The sequence below is a fragment of the Watersipora subatra genome, chromosome 5 (assembly GCF_963576615.1).
Source record: "Watersipora subatra chromosome 5, tzWatSuba1.1, whole genome shotgun sequence".
Classification (NCBI taxonomy): Eukaryota; Metazoa; Bryozoa; class Gymnolaemata; order Cheilostomatida; family Watersiporidae; genus Watersipora; species Watersipora subatra.
The window spans coordinates 23,336,755-23,350,649 of NC_088712.1; the positions used below are offsets into that span (position 1 = coordinate 23,336,755).

General features: G+C 36.1%; 1 long non-coding RNA gene across 1 annotated transcript; it reads right to left on the bottom strand.

The window, feature by feature from the left end:
• Positions 1–684: 684 nt before the first annotated feature.
• On the bottom strand, positions 685–4,767 carry LOC137396578 (uncharacterized). The gene is made up of 4 exons (XR_010978579.1): positions 4,625–4,767; positions 3,481–3,641; positions 2,447–2,581; positions 685–1,035 (listed from the first exon to the last, which is right to left on the bottom strand). It is a non-coding gene; the product is annotated as an uncharacterized lncRNA (long non-coding RNA).
• Positions 4,768–13,895: the final 9,128 nt, after the last annotated feature.

The window sequence follows — 13,895 nt, forward strand, 5'->3', positions numbered from 1 at the left end:
AAAGGGGGACAACTTCCAAAAAATGAATCATGCGTTTTTGTACCATTCTAGCTAGAACGTTAGAACGAGGAAAAGGTTTGCTAACGTTATTATAACGTTGTTACAAAACATTGTTATCGAATGTCCTAGCAATGTTACAGGATTGCTACTTTGAAATGTCTGGGTATAAGCATTCACATAATATTGTCTTCTAATATATTCGGAACAGTATGGCATTTCACCATTATGGAACATTCAGCAGATGATCTGGTGCAAAATTCCTGCGACATGGGGAGAATGTTACAGAACATTCCACAAGCATGCCTTTTATGATGTTGCCTCAAAGATATTAGCTAACATCCCAGGAACGTTTTCGTGCAGAACATTAGTGGGGTGTAACTGTGTAGACAATTTCTAACATTTTGATGTTTCACAGAATGTTCCTCTAATGAATTGCGTACAATGTTACTATAATGTACCGAGCATAACCGTCGACAATATTCTTTCCTTAAGCTATACAACATTCCACCAACATTACGTCTCCGAAGCAACCTAATTTTTCTATAATGTGCCATGCTTAACCTTCACACAACATCTCTTCTCAAGGCTGACGGACATTCAACAAATATTGCACCTTAGATATATATGAAGACTTTTACTAGATTATTCTTAAAATAATCTTTGTGAGCATCTCAATAGTTAGGGCATGGTTCCGAAGCTGTATATTTTGGTACAAACAGTTGCATGATATAATAACAAAAAATAATATGAAACACAATAAAAATATAGCTATAAAATGACTAAACTCTATATATATTGTCATCATCAAAACATGGCAGAAAAATACCACAACCTTTACACCAGAATAAATTATATATCAATGATACACAGAGACAAACAAGCAAAGCTATGATCATATTTGTGAATAATGCTACGGTCCACCAAATGCTTTACCACATTAGACTAAAGTTTTTCCAGCTCGTCCGTCCTTGGATTGTGGTGGCGAAGGCTGTTCTTTCATCCAACAATTCAGATTACAGTACAATCCTTTAAGCCCTGAAATGTGAAGAAGCATTTATATTAGCAGATGAGAACTGCTAAAAAGTACAGAATACAAACAAAGCAAATATGAGTATAAACTAAATATGGCAACAACCTGTTAACAAAGTAATTATGAACATCGAGGTTGATCTGCCACATCACAGTGTCACTTGCTAGATACATGAAATAGTACCAGCAATAATTTTCTTTTCACTATTTGTGGGCACTCTATAATAAGGTAATATTGTCCAGTCATTCAAGTTTTTGGAATCGCGATTCCTCATAATAGGCACAGGTGGATACAAGAGTGCACAACCACCATATTTTCAAAATCATCCTAATCAGCTTTTTATTTAATGTCTTCATAACTGAGCTTCCTATAAGGCTGCAACTTCATATTGGCATATTATGAAAAATGCACAAGCATATCATATTTAGGGTTGCGCTAATAGTAAGTTTCTTCAGAAGCAACTAATGTCCTAGTCGCATTGTTCTTATGCTGAATTATCATTTTAATAATTTGAAATTTAAAAAAGAGTTGTTGTAGAATAGCAATGCGGTAAATTAATTAGTAAATCTCATGTAGCCAAAAACACGAACTTGGACATATCCATTAAAAAATAATAACAAACTGTAAGCTAACAACTCCGCATTAGTTGAGTTATTCACTTGGAGTAAACCTTTCTGATGAGACGCTATATGTGCAAACAGCTATATACGCAGGTAAATGAGAAGCACTGTTAATGCTATTGCAGATTGTTCCAAAGCTTTAAGAAACGCCGTGCAGATATTTAATGAAAAATTAAACGATAAGATTTTGTAAGTTTTAGTTGATCTAGAAGTATGCGAGCAGCCTGCCTTTTCAATTTCCTATATAAACTTGTTTGAATTAGCGCGTACACTCTTTTAAAAATACATAGTCAATCGGCTATTGTTGCCTCTTACATATTGTCAAATTCTTCAATCATACCTATCTTATATCACAATCAAATAGCTGAAAATCATGTCATAAAAAGAGAAAAAGAAATTACATCGCACTACTAGCTCTAAGTTGACATTTTGGTAAAAGGCAGCACGATTCTCAACCTAACATGCTTATCACAAGTTATACATAATCTAACACAATGCAAACTTTCAAGAGTTGCTTTCTTAATTATCTACACGTGCACACAACTCTTAGAATTCCATATTTTCTCTGCTTAAAATTCTGATGTGCTAGGTAGTTAGTGTTGAAATGTGCTTCCAATCTGCCAAAAAAATCTACGTTTTGTACTACAGCATTTCTAAATTTGAAATTAATTTTTCCAACTTTCAATAACAAAAATCACAGTTAAAGGGAGAGTAACTATAGATCTATCGTAAATTCAAGAGTACAAGTCGAGATCTGAAGTTTGGTTCGAAAATCCTGGTTTTGACATGTACATACCGTGACCTCTTCCATGGCCCAAATCTTTTATTCGCTAATAGTTCAATCGGGATCAGAGGCGGGCAATGCGTAGCTGAAGAAATGGCATTCAAAACACCATCAGTAAGGACGCCTTTTTTGGCGCCGTCGGGAATACTACAATTAACAAAAGCCTGAGAGTAGCATGTTATAGTGAAGATCACAGAGAACAAAAAACAAGCACTTAACCAACGTACTGGTTCACCTCAATACAAGAACAAAACCGCTACCTCGGATAATAGGTATTCAACAGTGTAGCAATGCCGCAAGACAGATTTCTGTCAGAAATCGTGATTCATGTACAAGAAAAAGGTGTGAATGCCCAATAGTGGATGTGTCAAATGGATTACCGAAGTGTGGCTTTGTAGGCAGATACTACAAAAACCAACATCAAATTCAAAACATATCACGTAATTCCAGAAGAGAATCCTAGTGATGACATTTCGAATGGTGAATAATGGGGACCTGGTGTTCCAATCAGCTCACATTGAGTAGGATTACTGGTATTGCACTATTTTATAAATAAATTCCTATATGTGATATCATGTAATTTTGATTCGCAACGGTTTTTTGAAGTTGAATTTTACTAGAAATCGTGCCATGAATTACATTACCGTTGTATTTTTGTGCAGACACCGCAGCAATACTATTTAAATTCATGAAAGAAACGAAGTCACTGTTGGGATTCAAACACAAATGCTCTATGGTAACATCTTCCAGCGCAGCGAGCTGGAAGCTTGTAAGTGTAGCATAAATACACACTGGTCAGTGCGCAAGGCGACATTGCAGTAGAAGGACTGGTCTTATGTACTGAATATTATATGGTATGTTTATCGAATTTGATATGGTTGTCACGACGTTAAGGGCTTAGGGCACAAATAAACAAACTTTCCATGTAGCTGAATTAAAGCATATTGATAACATATTAGTAAGCCTACAACATGTATAATAAAAACACAGACATGGAAAATTTGCAATAGTGATGGAAAAATGCAAGAAATATGTCTAGATCTCACCTGTCCCACAGTTATTGATACCGATTCAATTGGTTATGGATAATTTACTGTTGAGCCGAACCGGTGTATGGTTGGCAAATTGACCATAGTAGTGGTGATTGACTAGATAGCGATTAGACGATTAGTTGCAAGGATAATGGCCAGATCTTGTGAGATTCATTCTAAAAAATCGCAACAAACTACATTAGAGATCTTGCAAACAGCAAATCGATAAACTATCTATATGGTAAGAATCTAATGGTTATGGACTTGGACTGAGATTGAACCGATAACCTTGTAGTTGCAAACCCTAAATCTGGCCACTAAAAACTGCTGGTTGGTCACTACTAATATTGCTCAACATTTTCCAACTGAATAACAAGTTTAGCAGCTCAGTGACTAACAAACATGTCTTTACTCATTTGATATATGCGTATAGATCTTCATCTTTATGAAATTTTGGAGACAAAAATAATGGCAAAGAAAGATTTCTTCAAATTAAGTTTAGGAAATGGCGTTCAAACTTGTATCAGAGTTTGTCACATCAGAGTTGTCTTCTCTATTTTATGGCAGTCAAAAACTATTAATGATTCACCATTACTCCGTTTGTACACAACACACAGTCACTCGCAATGATATTTATTATCAACAATGCCTCTGAAGTAGGTAATGAAATCAAAAGATAATGCTACTACTCAGTAACATGCTTTACACATTTTTCTACGCATATATGGCTTCAAAGCCATTTCAATTCTATTAGCAAAAGCTCGCTCAACAAGCAAAAGTGTTTTTTATCAGTTATTAAGACATTCGATAACATCGCTGTGATACGTGAAAAAAATCATTTTAAAAGTTGTACTTCTCTTAAAGCACAGAGGTACAGTTAAAGAACGAAAGCAATATGTAACCCTTTTAGTGCCATAGGCCTACTCTTTTTAATGAATTCCTGTTTACAGAAGCGTGACATTTTAAAGACAAATTATATCCATTCTATGACTCGCAAATGCTCTTCAAGCTGTTTTCCAACGTCAAACGCATCCAAGAACGATAATCCACTGCAGTTTACCACCATGGAGTGCAATTATTTATAAACACAGTCTTTAACACTCGGTTTTATTTACGGAGAAAAACTTGAATTTGTACCAATGCAAAAAACTTTACTCACCTGCAATAACGATCACAAAGAGCGTCAATATCATTTATTACTATATTGTGAATTTTATTGCAAGTATTGCAGATGAGTTAAGCATCGTTAAATCATTAATTGAACTACAACAACCGCAAAAATAAATCAGTATGGCGGATATTTCCTCCTCCTAGTTTTGCCTTGTCCGATATTTTCAGGCATAATACGATGTAAATGCACACCTTCGAAATCTTTCGAAGGAGTACGATGCGGATTTTTAGCTTTCCTACGCATCGAACTTCATAAATTCAGAAAAGTTATAACTGAATTCTATGTATATGCCCACAAACAATCTCGGTTGATATTTTGGTTCATTATAGAGTAATACAAAAAAGCGTTTAATCTCTTTGTAAAGATTTAATAGACGTAAACTGACAAAACGTCGTAAAACCACGGTTATGGAAGAGCAAGCGAGTCATACTTAACGCCGAATACCTGTTGGAGATTCCGACAAGTTGGTGATTTTTTCTGAAACTACCGATGTGATTACCGCTGCCTATACTCATGATGTTGTGTTTAAACTGCTAAAAGAGTTCTGAATAAATATCGCCGAGTGATTTATTCACTACTAATGGACGTGATTTGACGCTATTTGGTAAGAAACCTCAAATTGTTGATCAGTTACAAAACTGCCTTACACAAAGCCACTGCACACTCGCAGACCTGCGAAAATGGTGCCCGAAGGGTTGAAATCAACTTGATATCAAATAATGAATACCATATTTGCCTTGTGGTGACCGATTTAACTCATGCAATACTATAAGCCCCTCTGTGGGGCTTACAGACAATTTAAATCAGACGGAAGCCCCTCACTGGAGCTTTTTTATATTATGTGGTTTGGTTCTCTTTTTGTAGCTACAAGTGAATGGATTCAAATTTTCTTGGTTCAAATGCTTAGTATGGAGACTATTGTAGTGTGTGCTCATGTGAAACTGACAGTAAAGGATTCTTATAAGTATTATATATATAGCATTTGAATTCATTTCATGTGAAACGTTAACTGCGGATGATTCCCAACATCTATAAGCACAAAAGCTCTGAAACGCGCTCGTAGAGAGCATACGAATTTCATCGCATCTGACGAAGACTTGCCTTGTTTGGCCTGACCCATTTTGTGAGCAGCTGTTTGAATGGCTTTTGTTGACACAAATTAATTATGTTCAACCTAAAATGAATTACGTAGTGAATAAGTTGAAGACTCTTTTATGAGAAAGAGATTTTGAGGTGATTTTTTTGTGAGCAGTACATCATGTTTATGTTACAAAACTATTTATTGTACTGACTGAAAAGAAAAACGAAGTTGCAAGTTGTCAGTCAAGACTCAATAATCATTTTTTATTTACAGCATGAAACTTTGTTGAGTCCAAAAATAATCCGTCAGACAACAAGCAAAGCAACCTTTTCACTTCTAACATTCCTTGCAAAAAACATAATTTTCAGTGATTTGTCTGCTAATATGTTACACAATTCTAAGAAAATTTATCTTTGCCAAAATTATTTAAGCATTGCCAAGTGGAAGTAACTTTATGCGGATCCATGGTCTATTCTAGCAAATACATGTAGACTAATTATTATGACATGACCATGTAGTAACTGTAATTTTTAATTTCTGTAATTTATCTAATTGTAATTTTTACAATTTGATATAAATGAGATAATCTCTCTTCGAGTTAAATTCAACAACAAGATTGCATAAAGGTTTGGAAATTTTTTTGAAGGTGCATCCCCCTTTTTCTTATTTTGTAAAGAGCAAATCTGACAATACAACAATCATTTCAACGGGTATGTGAACTGACTGTTTGATATAGCCGCGTAATTGCCTTTAAGCTGTATAAATCATCTATGTGAGAATTTTCTGCAAGTTGACAGGCTCGGTTACGAAGGTTGTTTCTTGTGTCATTACTGACCAATGCCCCAGATGGGCGCAAACTATTTTGTAATTGCAAAAGGAAGATTTGTTTAGTAAATTGGCAATGTCATATAAGCAAGCTAATAACAATAACTGAACACTTCATTGTTTTGTTAATTATTTGTAATATCTACTGTGACAAGCAACAACAAAAACTGAGCCAAAGGTTTCAAAAGAACAGTGAATATCACACTGTATTATTTAACACTGTTTACGAAAACCTACAATAGGTGTTCTCGTCATTTCATGAACAAAAAATAAGATTGTTATATATGACCTATTGTTAAAGGTTGACTTGCAACAAAATTCACATTACAGTTATTTGATATCAAAAGATTCACCGTGTCTTATTCTGTTGTGTTGTAGGTGCAAATTATATGGGAATGTGATTAAAAGCTTTTAAAAGCTATAAAAATCAACAGTTAATCGCAGCCACATGAGACCGCCGTAGTTTGAATTCTCTTTCCACAGCGGCTCAAATGGGACGTAGTTGTTACAGGATGGTTTCTGTTTACACTTTCATGCAACCTCATTCGTCGAAATATTTTCACAAATATATTTCACACGTTCAATAAAACCAGGTCTATTGTTCTTACGCGTCTATTTTATCGTCATTGTAATGCAGTCACTTTTAGCTCTGATATATTATAACTTACCGTAAAAGGTTGTTAAACTTTCTATCCTTAGTTCGAAGGCGTACATATCATTGTCTGATAATCATGACGAGCCTGTTGGTCACATGTGATATTCGAAAATTGCTGCAAAAATTATTTGCGAAGTATTGGGTCACATGATCAGATTACGACTTGACGATTAGATCAAGCCAAAACAAAATTAAAAATAGCGCGCATCTATATTTGATATGGGGTCTTCGGTAAAACCCGAAGTGTTTGTCATAAACTAGTGCTACGATAAGTTTTATATGGAGCTTTTTATTGGCCTTTCAATTCACATGAGAACATCACGTAACAAGACAATAACCAAACTGTCAGAACTACGTCAGAGAAATAAACAGATTCCAATTTACGGCGGCTTTTCGTTTTTGAGCTTTCAAGAGCTTGTAATCACATTTCCACATATTTGGCACCTACAACACAACAATGTAAGACATGGTGAATCTTTTGATACCAAATAACTGTAATGTGAATTTTGTCGCAAGTCAACCATTAAGACTAAAACTAAAGCTTTGGAGGCTAAGCTGCTTTTCATCAACAACAAAAACTTCAGCTTTTTAAAATTCACTCTCAGAGTCGTAGAGCTCACATGTGTGCTATACGGCTCTGTTCACGTCTACACATACTGTTGCAACAATAAAGCTATCTCTCCTTGGAGCAGACAATTCCACTTCTCCGGTAACTTTTAACTACTAAACAGCTATGGCATTTGTTAAAAAGTATTAGTCAGCCCAGCTTATAGCTCTATGGTGACAGTTTTGTCTTATTAATAGAAACGCACATGCAATAGATTGAAGGGGAGTCTATGGGTGATCGATCCGCATGATGCCACACTATCACAGTATTATCCAGGAATTGTATTTCAATGGGATTATCGCTCAACTGAGCAGTTACCGGTGTATCTTAGACTCGCAGCTTACAAATTTCTTACTCATCAATACTCTTTAAGGGTGGTCAGTGGTCACGTGAGAGCCGAAACGAACTAAACGACACAAAACAACATCGCTGTCAGTTGTAAACTGTTCAGCCGAAGACATTTCTGGCTGAAACGAACCATTTCGATCCTGCTCGAAATTTTGTGGTCGAACCCTTGCGTTTATTGGCTGGTTAAAATTCTACCGAGCACTCGTCACATTTCTATTTACGTGCGTGTGAGCAAAGGTAAATAGAAATGGGACGATCTTTATATTTGGTTAAATAAACAACGTCAAACAATTTATGACAAGGCTCTCCCGGACTTGTGATTGTATTGCATGAATGTAAGATGTTGTGCTTGAGTTTTGCATAAATGTTAAAGAATGGTTGTGGTTTTATTTCCTGTAGAATATAAGTAATGTGTCATACTCATCCTGATGAATAATCGTTGCCTGTTTTATTTATGTAAAACCACAGTACTATGATGAAGACTGTTTTTGTTTGTTATGTACTCAGCATAGAAAAACATTCATATATTAACAAAAAGTATAATTTTGTTGATGGAAGGTTTGGCAAAATTTTTCTATCGAGTGATTTATTCTGAGCAGCTGAACGATCTTCTGATAAGTCTGCTGTGTAATAATAATTAATAATTGTTCCTCAAAGTTTTTTGTTTACAATAGAAATATTTAGTTTAAATACATAAAAACTACCAATGAAACAGTGTCCTGTCTCCATGCGTATGGTATCTAGGAGGCGAACTGACTTCGGATGCCATGTGACATGTGGCTTAGCCGACCCAAAGTAAACTAACCTCCAAACCTAAGTCAGTTCGGTCATCGCGTGACCACGGCTTTAGCGTGTCACCTTTGCAACATTACTAAAAGGCTGTGTTTCAAGTAAGCGAATCTATTACTGGTGCACCTTCCATTACATCACGTGGTCCATACATGCATACATAGCTGAGAGGTTCTATAGAGGTCTGAAGGGCTATACAATATTACATAGCTTTTTGCAGAGGTCTCTCCAAAGTCGTTCTGTTATCGAAGATGTCATTGGCAGCTGACCAAAATTAAAGTAAAACAACCATGATAGTTAGTGTAATTAATACAATTATTCAATAAGTTAAAGCAATGGTAAAATAAATTGTGGCAATATGTTACAATGCAATACTGTTAGCAGCGGATGACATTCAATCTATATATAAATGTGAGCGTTTGTCGGTCGGTCCAGTTGTATATGGATAGTTTTAGTAATAAAAAATTCGCTTCGCAGAGGATTTAAACTTGCGAAGATTGTAATCGCAAGTTTGCAAACACGCATAACTAACCACAAGATTGTGATTTTCGGCCATCTTTTTTTCAGTATCCGTATTGCGATTGTAGGTTACTAACTAAATGTATATGTATTTTTACTATTAACTAATATCACATCACCATTTGTTTCATTTTTATAAAGTCATTTTAAAATCCATTACCTCTCTTTTAATGTGACGTTTCAATTTCAGATGTCCTGCTACACTCATATTTTCGGTTTCTTATAAAGCAATCGCTAAATCTACAAAGAACCGTGGTGCGCTTCATTGCTATACGGGTAAAGTCACAGTATTTCCGTTATCATACAAGGGACATCCTGAAGCACTTAAACTAGAATTGTGCTTTGAGTTTTTGGATTTTGGTAAACAATTTTCTCATGCTGAAGCAGTTCAGAAGGATGAACAGTTTAAGACAAAAAACTTTAAAATTGCTTAAGTCAATCCATAATTATAAGGTGATTAAGGCCCATCATACAAGGGACGCAGAAAAATCGCTAAAAACGAAACTTCAATTTTTGGCTGAAAACTCTGTGAAGTATATGATCACATTTTAAATTCCTTTTAGCTGATGTTTGCTATGTATGTTTCAATGTTCAGTGTGAAAGAACTAACAGATTTCATTAATGGTTCTCATTAAACCACAGATTATTTACCACTAAGTTTGATCATACAAGGGACATCATACAAGGGACATTTCGGATCACTTGGTTTTTCCACATATTTTATTGATAGACAGTAAAGTATCTAGCTAAAAAAAACTACAACCATTTTAATGGAATACTACATCTAAAACTAGCATGCACTGAAACCAAAACTAAAACTATAGAGCTAAAAAAAGTTGAGTTTACAGGAAGTGACCAGACATGTCAAAAAACGATAAATAATTAATATCTTAGATAAATATTGGAAATTAGATAAAGAAATGACAAATAAGATCACAAGGACATGCACCTTGCAAATTTACATGCATTTACGTTTATGTTGACTGTAAGCAGCTTTGACTGCCTCAGCATTCAGCAGCCGATAGGCTCGACAATTGTTGTCGCATGGAATGAGGTCTGGGTTAATATCGAGGATAAAGTTAGAGTGGGTGACTTCGATATTTCTTGGGGTGGGCCACATCCATTTCTCTCTATTTCTATTTCTACAGAACTATTGCTCGCTTAGAAGGGGATTTTGGCAATGTCTTCTGTACCTTCCGTGATGCTTTTCCTGTAAAAAATTAGAGCACTTGGTAATTAACCTTTAATACTTGTACTTGCTACAAAGTGATCGAAGTCAAAATTTTATAACACAATTCTTATTAATTAAAACCAATGCAATTGAACTGATTGATTTTGTTATAACTTACCAAATGCTTGAGTAGTTGTGTATCCTGGTGTTGACTGATTACTGGTGCTTGCTTTCAGCTCACGAGCCTTCTGACGCTGAGCAGCCTTCTTGAGCCGTTCCTTCTCTCTTCGAGTAGCCCTTTGCTCCTCTGTAAGGCTGGCTGTTACTTTTGCCCATGCCTCGCGTACTTGTTGCAAATGCTTAGCCTTGTACAGCTCTGGATTTTCCGATTTCTTTTTAGCTATATATTTCCTTTGCGCGGCACAATGAGCTGCAGGCATGTCTTTGACAACCTTTACCGTCGACATTCTGGTTGAGACTGGCAGCTTGTGAAAAGTAATTGTTCTATTGCATTGACCAGCAGCAGTGTCTTGACGGGATTATTTATTAAGGTAGCCAGTCAGGCAATCACAAGCCGACAATGCTTTTAGAAAATATTTAGAGACAGCCACATTAATTGTATTGGAACTAATTAACTCAACTAGTTATGTTTAGTTGCCTACAATGCCAACTCATGCCATCACTATTCAGATCGAGAAACTAAATTTCGACATAATGGGATTAAGTGCAATTAGGCTGGGAATATGTTGGGTACAGAAAAGATTATGGCCTTCCTCCACCAACAATGGTTAAGAAACCACTAACCATTTAAAATTAAGCTACGGACTGCCGAGTATAATAACTTTCGTATGTATGTTAACTATACCTCATGAAAATTGTCTAAAATAACATGGCCATCTTTTCAACGCTACTATTGTGTCATGAATATTCATGACATAATAGTAGCATTGCAAAGATGGCCATGTTATTTTAGACAATTTTCATGAGGTATAGTAAGGGAATGAAAGAGTAGATGTCCCTTGTATGATAAAATTGTCCCTTGTTTGATAATTTGTTTTCTTAATTTTTCTCAAGTAATTAAATTATTTTAAAAAACTAAACATGCCATCAAGAACCTCTCATGGTACTATCGGAAAATCCTAACTAGAAATTTTTTCACATGATTTGTTTTCAAAAAAACCAAAAAATGGTGCCCAAATTATCATACAAGGGACAGGCATGTATTTGGAACGCCTCTTAAGCAAGATTTATTAAGGTTAGAACTTTGGAAACTTTTCCAGTCATAGAAACTTAATTGGATTAAGAGGTTCCTGGTGACACAATTTGCAATTTAAAATATGCATCTAAAAAAATCCAAAAAAATCAATGTCCCCTGTATGATCACATAATCGTCTCTTGCTGCTTAATTTTCTCAATTTCATGAAAATCGTTCATTATTTTTAAAAATCATTATTAGTTATGAAAAGTTTGGACTTTTAGCTTTCCAATGATGTGTAAAACTTGGTTCTATGATAAAATTTAAAAATCACATCTTTGGTTTCACAATACTGTGATTTGACCCATACATTTGTACTGGTATCGTCCATAAAAACTTTTTCAATAGTTTTTCAAAGTAGCTTCTGCTGCAGCAGTAACCTTTGTATACACACGTTTCTACATGTATATAGTCACTGTTATTAATAATTCAGCCTAGTCATGATTTTTATTTTATTTTTTCAATTAAATTGTGCAAGTGCTCTAGAATATCGAATATCAGAATAGGATGAGGTTAAGCACTTTACAAAGAATCACAGCCATCTTTGGTACTAAAAATGATCAGTGCTTGTCCAATTACTACATGAATTATGATGTTATACTTATTTCTTTGGCAATTAGGCTTATTTGTGCTGTTTGTCCGAGGTTGGAAGGAGCAGAAAAGCCTCTGACCTCTTGTATAGAACGCACTAGAGTTTGCGCAAGCAGAGTGCCTCAATAGTTTAATAACCTAACCAGTATGGACAATCATTTGTGTCGCTTTGGTTGTCCACTAGTTTATTGAATGATTCATAAGCAGTTTGTTTGTGTGTGTGTATGTGTGCTCTGGTCACTCGCCTGTTCCCATACACGTCACAAAGTACTGGCGACAGCACCGCATGCTATTAGCGGTGAAATGGGAACCTATGCGCCGGGTACAGCCAAGGACCGCCGATAGTTGCAGACGGCCTCGCAATAGTTTAGGGCTGTTCAAATGTCGCAAAAGGCCGCAGGCAAAACCTTCATGTAATGCTCGTACAGGTGAAGGTCACCATTATAGAAACGGCATGGCGAGCGAACATTTTATGTGATTCCTCGATTATGTTTAGCGATGTAGCTTATATGTGAACATATGCCACCGAGCCTAGTGCCGCAAGGGTTTTGCTGCGCAAGTTACCGCCAGAGTTTCGCAATCGATATGTGAACCAGGCTTTAGTATTAAGCTGCGTTCAGATCAGCCATTGTGCAGAGGCCAAGTTTGATCTGAGAGTGGGTGATTTTGTCCGTTTTTTATTTGCAGGGTCAGATAACTTTAGCTGATATATTTTAGTGAGTAACTCCTTGAATTTTGCTGACTGTTTCCTACAATGTTTTTAGTGAACTTTTTTAGCAAGCTGCCCGATTATTTTGCACTGCTCATCGCTAATAATGGATAACCATAAGGAGGACGATCTTTTGCTAACATAATGTGCTTCAACTATTATAATAACAGCAGTTTTCCGGGTTGCTGTTACTCATGAGTGAAGCTATGACAATAGCATACACAGGTGTGAAGACAAATATGGTGTTCATATTAAAGCCTGGTTTCCATATGACAGCACAAGGCCGCGACGTCCTGCGTGCGTAGGCCAGCTGTGATATGGAAACTTCAACACACGACGATAGTGCGTACGCTAATCGCAAGGATCCAACAGAATGGGTCCTTGCGATGGGTGCGCACGATTATGTTTCCACAATACACCGCTAGACCTTGTCAACCCATCCCATAATTCAAACGGAGGGCTGTTTTCCGAAGAAATCCGTCTCTCCTACGAAAAAGTAAGGAAATTATCCACTCTGTCCAATGCAAGCGTGGTGCCTACGCGCGATATGGAAACACCGCATTGCGGCCCATGAAATGCATTGTGCACGATCACTGGGCTGCGCACGATCATTGTGCTGTCATATGGAAACCAGGCTTTAATGACACTATGGCTCACGGTAAAAAAGATGTCATTGGCTACTCAAATAGAATATCGGCTTTGAAAAAAA